At 33.1% G+C, this 9235-nt stretch overlaps 1 long non-coding RNA gene across 1 annotated transcript; it reads left to right on the top strand.

The window, feature by feature from the left end:
• Positions 1–782: 782 nt before the first annotated feature.
• Positions 783–2224, top strand: LOC147563874 (uncharacterized). The gene is made up of 3 exons (XR_015225551.1): positions 783–1056; positions 1251–1369; positions 1488–2224. It is a non-coding gene; the product is annotated as an uncharacterized LOC147563874 (long non-coding RNA).
• The last annotated feature ends 7011 nt before the right edge of the window (positions 2225–9235 follow it).

The following is a 9235-nucleotide window of genomic DNA, read 5'->3' as shown; positions in this document are numbered from 1 at the left end:
GACCCTTAACCATTCAACAACTGCACCTAACACATTGTTGTCCCATTCTCCCACCTACCCTTTAAATTCTCCATTGGCCCCTTTCCATTAGGCTTTAACCTAATGCTCCCATCTCAAACCCAACCCAAAATTTAAGCCCAACTTATAATAAACAATGACATAGGAATTTTTAAATGCACTCATTATTTTTGTTATATAACTTACGTCTAAAGCATTTTTTGTTGAAGTGAAAGGAGATGTGAGTGTGACAAGTAGAAATGGTGAGTGTATATAACATTTCTCATGACCTATTCTTACTGCATCACTTTCATCGCCCAAGTAACCAATTTTCTACTCTCAACGAAAGAAAAGTACTAATAGGAGAGTATCAAACAAAATTTTTTTGAATTGCATATTTGCATGTAAATAGATATAGTACCAATTTTCTAATGATTGACTAGTTTTTTTTTTTTTTAAATTCGACTCTAATCTACATTAGTCGTTACAAGACATTAATACATCGTGAAGATGCAATAGAAAATTATGTGCTTTTGTGATCATTATAGGAGAGTATGAAACAAAATTTGAGGTTCGGAAGAAGAACCAATAGTGACAGGATCTTGGCCTGGCAATGCATAACTTTTTTGTGATGGGTGGAAACAAATGAAAGAGGTGTATACTGGGCTGGGCCCAAGTTGGTTAAGACAGATAGGCCCATCAAGTAAAGTTAATGGGCTAGGAATCCGAGGCCCACGGGGTTGAATGAGTTACCCATATATAAAATGCAATACTACCTCTTTCTCGAACCCTAGAAGAAAGAAGGAAAGAAAGAAAGAGAGAGAGAATACGATGGAGGTGGTAAGCGCATCTGAGCCTAAAAGGCAAAAACTAGAAGAAAACATGTACGACAATGATGAATCAGTACCAATTGCTGAAAGATTGAAGTCTATTAGGTATTTATACATCTCTACTACTACTTCGTTCACAAATCCAGTTTATTTTTATTTTTTATTTTAGAATATCATGCTTCTGATGATGATATAAATCTGCTGCTGCTTCTGATGACGATGAATTAGGGTTTTAATTTCATAAATTTAGATTTGAATTCTATTATGCATCTGATGATGATGAATTATTCATGATGATTTTTGTGTTTTCCCCCCAATTCTTTTTTCTCTTAATAATAGTATTTCTGTTTACAAGTTGAACTAGGAGGGGTTTCAATTTTGTTCTAGTTAGATAATAATTAATTATATGTGTAGTAGTAGTAGTTGTTGTTAAGGGAATGGATCTGGATGCATGATTGATTATAAACAAGGCTTTCATGTCGTGTCATCGTCGGAAATGTATGGGGACTGAGTTTCGTATTCGTCTCTTGGAATTATACAAGGTAGGTAGTAAACAACTCTCTAAGACTCTCTCTACCCCATACATATACTACTAGATTATTATTTCTATATTATTTGATTTGGATCTTAATTTTAAGATTTATTATTATTGTTCAACAGATTGAGAAAAAAACTAAAAAGCTACTGGATTACCCAAGTAATAGATCAACTGATATTTACATATATAGTTTGCTTAGTACACTACCAGATGTCCTTGACGAAAACGAGTTAGCTGATGACAATGATGAGGCCGACGCTGACTATGTTGTTATCCGAGAAGAAATGATACGCATGATAAATTGCTTTGAAAAGGGTCGTGAAGTTGGCCATCGCTTATATAACTTCGTCTCTTGTCTTCGTTCTAAAATTCAAATTATGGGTGTGATAATAAGCAAAATGGGAAGCGGAGGATGTGAGTCTTGAGAAGAGGTGCGATGCTTCCCATCTTCTTTGAGGAAGAAAATGGACGGACCATGGTGAAGAGGTGCGATGCTTCCCATCTTCTTTGAGGAAGAAAATGGACGGACCATGGTGCTACTACTACTACTACTACTACTACTACTACATTCATAAGAAGGACAAGTTTCATCTACCTACAGAAGTGTTATATTGCTAAAGGAGAAAAGAAGAGGGATAAAGACAGAGAGGCTGAAACTAAATTAATACGACAAAATTTTCGTTATATATACAACAAAATGGTACCAATAATGACAAATTTTTTTTTTGTTGAACTACCAATAATTACAATTGCTTGAATGTTTTTCTGCTTAGATTTCTTTTTGCAAAACATTGACGATTGTTGAAATCAAATTTTCAATAAGTTCTTCCTCAATTAACAAAATATTTAAATTATTAAACTTTCTTGTAGCATAGTAAATCGATCATAAGATTTAATCAACTTCAACTTAGAAAAACGACTTTCTACAAATGCGACAATAACATCTATAGCTAACAAAAATTTGTAAGCAATCCATGCATTTGAGTAAATCCTTTCGTATATTTCAAAAATTTGGACACTTCAGTCGGTTTTTTATCTTTCTCGTTATAAGACATTTCATTACTTTCCGTTCTTAGAATATAAGTCAAGTCTATCTATATCATATAACATGTTATGCTTTAGAAAAATTCAAAAAACACATGAATCTCTTAAATCACTATCGGACTTCAATTTTTTAAAATTATAAATATACTAGCAACGTCCTATCACTTATCACTATTGATAATATATTGATATGCTAGATAACCCCTCACCATGTTTAAAAAAACAGAATTAATAATTGTTGTGAGTCTTTTGTTTAAATTAATTCATGTTTAGTTTCGTGTTGAGATTATCTATAGCTAAACCAGTGAGAGATTCAAAAAATCTTATTACATGATACACTAAATAATAACTGATTTATAAACTAAACTAGGGTATATCCCGTGCCCTAGGGCACGGACACTTGTATCAATCAAATGTTACGAAATTTATTGTTTATTTTATTAAGAGAGAGAGATTTTATTAGTTATAATTTTTTTGTATTGTTTTTTTTTTCTTCTCTTAAATTAGTTATTATTTTATTGAGAGAGAGAGAGAGAGAAAGATTTTAATTTCTATTTTTAACCGTTGAAATTTATTTTGTTTCTTTTTTCTTAAATTAGTTATTTTATTTCTAAGAAGGAAGCGATCATTGTTTTTTAAACAGGTAACTTTATTTCTACGAAGGACTATATTTTAAATTTTGAGAAGGCCTTCTAGATAATATCCTTTATTAAAAAAGGATGTTAACCCTTGAAATTTATTTTGTTTCGTTTTTCTTAAATTAATTGTTTTATTTCTAAGAAGGAAACAATCATTATTTTTTGAATAGGTAACTTTATTTCTACAAAGAACTATATTTTAAATTTTGAGAAGGGCTTCTAGACAATATCCTTTATTGAAAAAGAATGTTTGTCCCAGTCATCGTTTTTCCTTCCGTTTTATCATATAGATTTATAACAAACTGTACCTTTACACTTTTAACATACCAATTAGTTTAATGACAAGCCATTAGATGTTACCAAATAGATTTATAACATAGCTTTTGTTTGTTGTGGGTCTTACCAAAATTAATGCGAGAAATCAAGAATTTGTGGCCCGTTCTTTTAACCGTGTTCATTGGCGGCTTTTGAAATCAATTATAAAAAGCTCGAGTCCAACTTTTTTTCTTGAGTATGAATATTTGGGGGCCTTTAAAATGTGGCCAACCATGACATTGGTAAAGAATGATCCATGGAGGTCTCTTAGTCGTATCAATCTTTGTTTCAAATCTTTTTTCTTAATAGTTGGAGCTAAGACGAATGATCATTTACTTTTCGGGGATGCGTTTTAAGTCCAAAATCTCATGGTCAATGAGTTTAGAATCCAAAGATAATATTAAATAGAAAATAAATCTACCAGGAGTAATTTACATGTCTACCTTACTTTTCTCTACTAGTACCGAACCTATCCCAGGTTAAATAAAATTACCCATATTAGAAGATATAAATAGCATATTCAGTTTCATGAAACTAATTCTTGAATAAGAAGTTTCTATTCCTACAAAAATTTGTTTTTTTTCCTTTTAAAGGAATGTTTACCTAATCTTTTAACTAAAAAAATCGACTATAACTCTCTCTTCTTCAGTTCACCGAGATAAAACCTAAAGAAATTGCAGAGAAAATTCATCCACACTTTTTAGTCTTCACCTGGAGAAACAAGAAGAACATGGTGCTCAATGGATTATATATCTCTTTTTATCATATTCTCGTTTTTTTTTTTCACAATAGATTATTGTACCATGCATGATTTTGTTGTTCTTATTCTTAAAGCTTTGATGCAGGGGCCCCCGGCGTGGACACTTTTTACCGTCGACTTAACGGCCACGTAGGCCAACCGACCATATTTATTAGTTTAGAAAGAGTCCTAGTTTAGTAAGCTTCATAATGAATCTAGGTTTAGGAAGTTGCATTATTTCAGTATTTCTATTATTTAGGAAAGTCCAGTTTGAGTCTATCAAGGAAAGTCCAATATCCTATAAAAGGATATCCAGTCTGTCTTTTATTATGATGTTGAACCCCATTGAAGTTTAATAAAGTTTTAAGTATTTAGAGTTATTTCATCGTTATTTTATCATTCTTTGTTTAATTTTATCGTCTTCTTTAATTCCGTTGCGTTCTACATCATGTGGTATTCAGAGCCACCAAAGTTTTGGGTGAATGATTCTAGAATTTTTTTTTCAAACGAGTTAAATCAATCTCAATCATATTCTATTCCTCAGAAAGATTATAATCAGTCAGATTATATTCATGAAGGAATAACAAATCGATGCTTATGCGCATCATGTTTGCATGCGAATAGAGATTCATACGATTATCATTGGAATCCGGGAGAAACCGTACGAGAAAACTCATCACAACCACCATCATATTATTATCAGACACCATCCAACGAACCACCACCGTCTTCACCACCACCTCCGCACTCTAATTATTCACCACCTATAATAACAACTTCACCACCACCAGTGTTTTCAACACCATCACCTCCATCTTATTACCGTTCTACATCATATTCAACATCACCCCTATCTCTTTCTTGTCCCGCACCCTATTCACCACCACCGCAACCGTCATCTTCCGAAACGGTTCAATCGCTAAAGTTCGATTTCGATACGATTCTACATATGTGTGACGACATCAAACCAATAATATGTCAACCATCTTTCTTGCCGATTACATCTTTCCATCAGGAAAAAGAAAAAAAAGAATTTGAAGAAGTTGAAGAAGATGCTCGCGGAGAAGTTGAAGAAGAACAAGAAGAAAAAGAAGCGGACGAAGAAGTTGAAGCTGAAGGTATTTTGGCGGAACAACAAATTTTATCTTTCAGTCACCAGGATTCTCTAATGGCGCCGAAGGTAGCTAGAATCACCACAAAGCCAGATCTCATCAGAGGTGTTGGAAAATTTTCTCGCTCTAAAAGGTACCACAAACGTGGTTTCTGGGCTATTAGGGCTAAGAATGGAGGAGTTTTCCCTCGTTGCGATGCTAATCCAGCAGCACCAACACCCACTAAAAATCCACCGACGTTCTATCCCACCAATAATGTCAAGAAGCTTTTTGTCAATAAACGCAAGAAAAAGCCAACCAAGTTGCGGGCAAGTATTACTCCTGAAACAGTTTTGCTTATCTTGGCTGGAAGGATTAAGGGCAAAAGGGTTGTATTTTTTTAAAAACTCCCGTCTGGATTGCTCCTTGTAACCGGACCTTTTAAGTACTTCACCAAGCAAGCTGAGAAAAAGAAGAAAGCAAAGATCCCCAATTCCCTAGCTATTCGAAAGATCAAATCGAAAATCAACAAAAATGCTGGTTTCCTCGATAAGCTTGTCGAATTGACTCCTCTTAGGTTTAACCTACCTGTTGAAGAAAAAAACCATGGTTCCAGGGTTTGAGCAAGGTTGCTAAAGCTTCAGCAAAAAAAAAATCACGAGAAAACATTAAGATAGCTCGAAAAGCAAAATTAGACCCTAAGAAACTTTCAGAAACCCAAGATTTGCTTAAGAGGAACTTAGAAGAAGAGAATGACGATAACGAAGGCGACGGGGAGGATGTCAAATTCGACAATCCAGTCCAAACGTGTATTGGTGGAGATACAAAGATCTTAACGGTTGATCGTCGTATTAAATTCTCTAATCTTGAACATATGATGATAGAATATGATCGTCTTCTTCATGGATCAACTAAACCAACTAGACTTGGACTGTTATTCACTTTGATGACGATACCTTCATGGCCAATTTGTAAAATTTCTACTGATGAAACAAATTCGAATCCACAGTGGTTTGTTGATGCTCTTTATTCTATCCCATTTCATTCTCTTGATGTTACTTCTCTTCTATCTACTATTTCAAATCAAGAATTTCTTTTTGGTTTTGATCATAAGGGACAAGTTCCATTACATAGTAGTAATAATCCTTTAATGGTCAAACAACAAGGTCAAGTACGAGACTATTATGCCGCTTTCGAAAAATCTCATACGAAAAATTTGTTTGTCGGATCAGATCATGGAACAGATGATCGTCAAGTCGGAATCACGACAACAGTTTATAGGGAAGAAACTCAGAGACATATTCATGATTTACAGAGATTACAGATTTCTAAGCACGAACAAGCTATGTTTCTTAGACAAACTGATGAAATGTTAGCTATGGCTTTTCCTGGTGATTATTTTATGCGAAAGGTTCCTGATTTTGAAGCACTAGTAGGGCTATTTAGTAATAACAAAACAAAATTATGTTTGTTTTTCTTAGTTTTATTATTCATTATCACATCTTCTTTCTCACGTTAAGTTGTTTTGTATCACATATCGTTTTTACTTTTTAGCTCCTAATGATTTAATACTAAATTTAAATTGTATCAAAAAGACAACTTTGGTTATAAAATTTTACTTTTAACATATTAATCAAAGAGTATAAAGTTTAAATGAATAGTTAGTTTGGTGACTATAGATAGGTTGAACAAATTTGAGAGTCCTTGAGTTACAATTGTACATACTTGGGGTGAGTTGGCAGTTGCTACTTGCTAGATAAAATTACGTTTCTACTAGGTTATATTATTCACTAACACTCTTCTCTTTTTCTGTTAATTTTTGTGTAGGACATTGTATTTTTAATTTTTGGTGTCTCGGATAATTTAATTGTAAGAATTTAAAAATAGATAATTTTCATCATAATATCAAACAACTTAAACACTTATTATGTTCATCAAAGATAGGAAAAATATGAGTAGGATTTCTCTAATAAATTCTTTTTTACTTTGAAAGATTAACAATAAGATCTCGATAACAGATTACTTTCATTTGTTTAAAGTAGAAATTTACCCTTCCGAATAATCAAGAAGTTAAGAGGAAAGAGAAAACATTGTTCCTCTGAAAGTATATATTTGCTTTCTCTTTATTTAGTGGATGAAAGAACTAAATCTTTCTTCAAATAATAAGATTTCAAATTTCTCTTAAAAGGTAAAACGATAAAAGTCTAAAAGATAATATCTCTTTATCCTTAAAAGGCAAGAAACTGTCCAAATCCTTATTACATAGTAGTATGGTAAAGAAATAATAGGAAATCTTGGTAGCTTCTAGAACAAGGATAGTTGCGGGACACCATGTCTATATATGCCCAACTGAGGTTTTTTATCACCATTAGATGTTCAGTAGTCCATCCTTCAATTCTATTTTTATTTTTGCTATTTTATCAGTTCTTCACGGAAAGATTTGTTGGAATAAGAGGTACAAGAAAGAAAGACATCTACACAAAATCAAGGTTTGATTTTCTTTTTTTCTTTTCTGTAATATAGTTTTATGTTAAATCTTTCTTCCTCTAGCGTCTTTATCTTCTTCACATGATTTTTCTATAAAAAGGTGTTAGAATTGGGTTTGAAGTCAACTTCGATGAAGTAATTTGGGAGCTGAGGGCTCTTAATTTTATTTTTTATTGCAATTCATGTTGTGCATCACTTGCTTCATTTTTCTTTAACTATAAACAAGAACTATCAGTGAATAAAAAAGTATAATTTTAAAAACAAATTGATCTGCAAGGTTGTATGATAAGTAATCACCAGATATCTTCAGGATTCAGCAACCTACCAGCCAATTTGGCACACTCCTAAATTGACTTACCTATTTGTCAACAAATTGACTTAATCGAGACCACCACTTTAAAACCTAAAATAGCACACTAACAAAAGAAAACATGTTTAAAACACAAACTAAAACAGATCTAAAAACAAATTCCTCGGGACATAGATCTTAAGTGAAAGGAGATTTTTGAAACAAACTTTGGAAGCCAATTAGGTAAAATATTTCAAATATCTTCATTTGATTGATTTAATTTGAGTTATTTAATTCTTAGTAGGGGTACCCCTTATTAACTGAACCTGTTAGGTTTAGATTAGTTTCTAGACATGTGGTTCACACAATCGTTAGACACCAGCCAATAAGGGGTGTTTTGTGTAAGTAGAGAAAGGAGAAGAAAAAGGAGGAGGAGGAGAAGATTAAGAAGAAAAAAGAGAAGAAGAAAAGAATTAGCATGGGAGGTGGAGGGAGAAGAAAAAAATAGAGAGATCGGTAGGAGAAAGAAGAAGAAATGAGACAATCATCACAAATGTTTTAATCTAATGTGAGGGAAACGCTTAAGGAATTTCCCGATGCCATTTTATTTTTTGTTGAACATCAAAGTATTAACAAGTTTGATTATGTTTGTCCTAATCCATTCTATTTTCATCAAAATCCTTATTTATTCTTGAATCACGTAAAAGAGATGATGTGTTTGTTTGCTCTGGATTCGATCTTTTTGAGAAGTGGAGTATTACCCCTTTTTTGTTGTCATAGGGAGTTGTCTGTTGGCCGACGTCGAGTACCGTTTGACTGTTATAAATTAATTATTGGGATAAGGTTACGTGTATACTACAACCATCTATACATGTTGTCTTGTAATTGTTTCGAGTGTATGCGCATATTATCACTCAGAATAGGTAAGATATTACCATGCTACGTAACGAGTGAGACGCTTATCTTCTGATGTGAGCTTACTAAGTACTTGATCCTCATAATGGTGAAAATATTTGATACATGGAGAATCCTGCCTCTTGCTATTATCCCACGTGAAGTACGGAAATTCGGATTCGTCGAAATTTTGACGCGTAGAGATTTTGACATGTGGAGAGGGTAATATAAGGAGTCCCCTTTAATGCATGGGTTTTAGCCTCAAAGTGAACTAGGTTAGTCTGACTCAAATATCTAACCAAGAATTTCGAGTGGGACCTGAAGCTTCACGTAGTTCAATTTGCAGTCAACTGGCCTAAGACGATATTTGGCC

Source organism: Eschscholzia californica, unplaced genomic scaffold (genome assembly GCF_041429995.1).
Source record: "Eschscholzia californica isolate CP2 unplaced genomic scaffold, dmEscCali1.0.p SCAF_1, whole genome shotgun sequence".
In the NCBI taxonomy this organism is placed as follows: Eukaryota; Viridiplantae; Streptophyta; class Magnoliopsida; order Ranunculales; family Papaveraceae; genus Eschscholzia; species Eschscholzia californica.
Note: the sequence above shows the minus strand (reverse complement) of the source record. Positions and strands in the feature narration are given on the sequence as shown.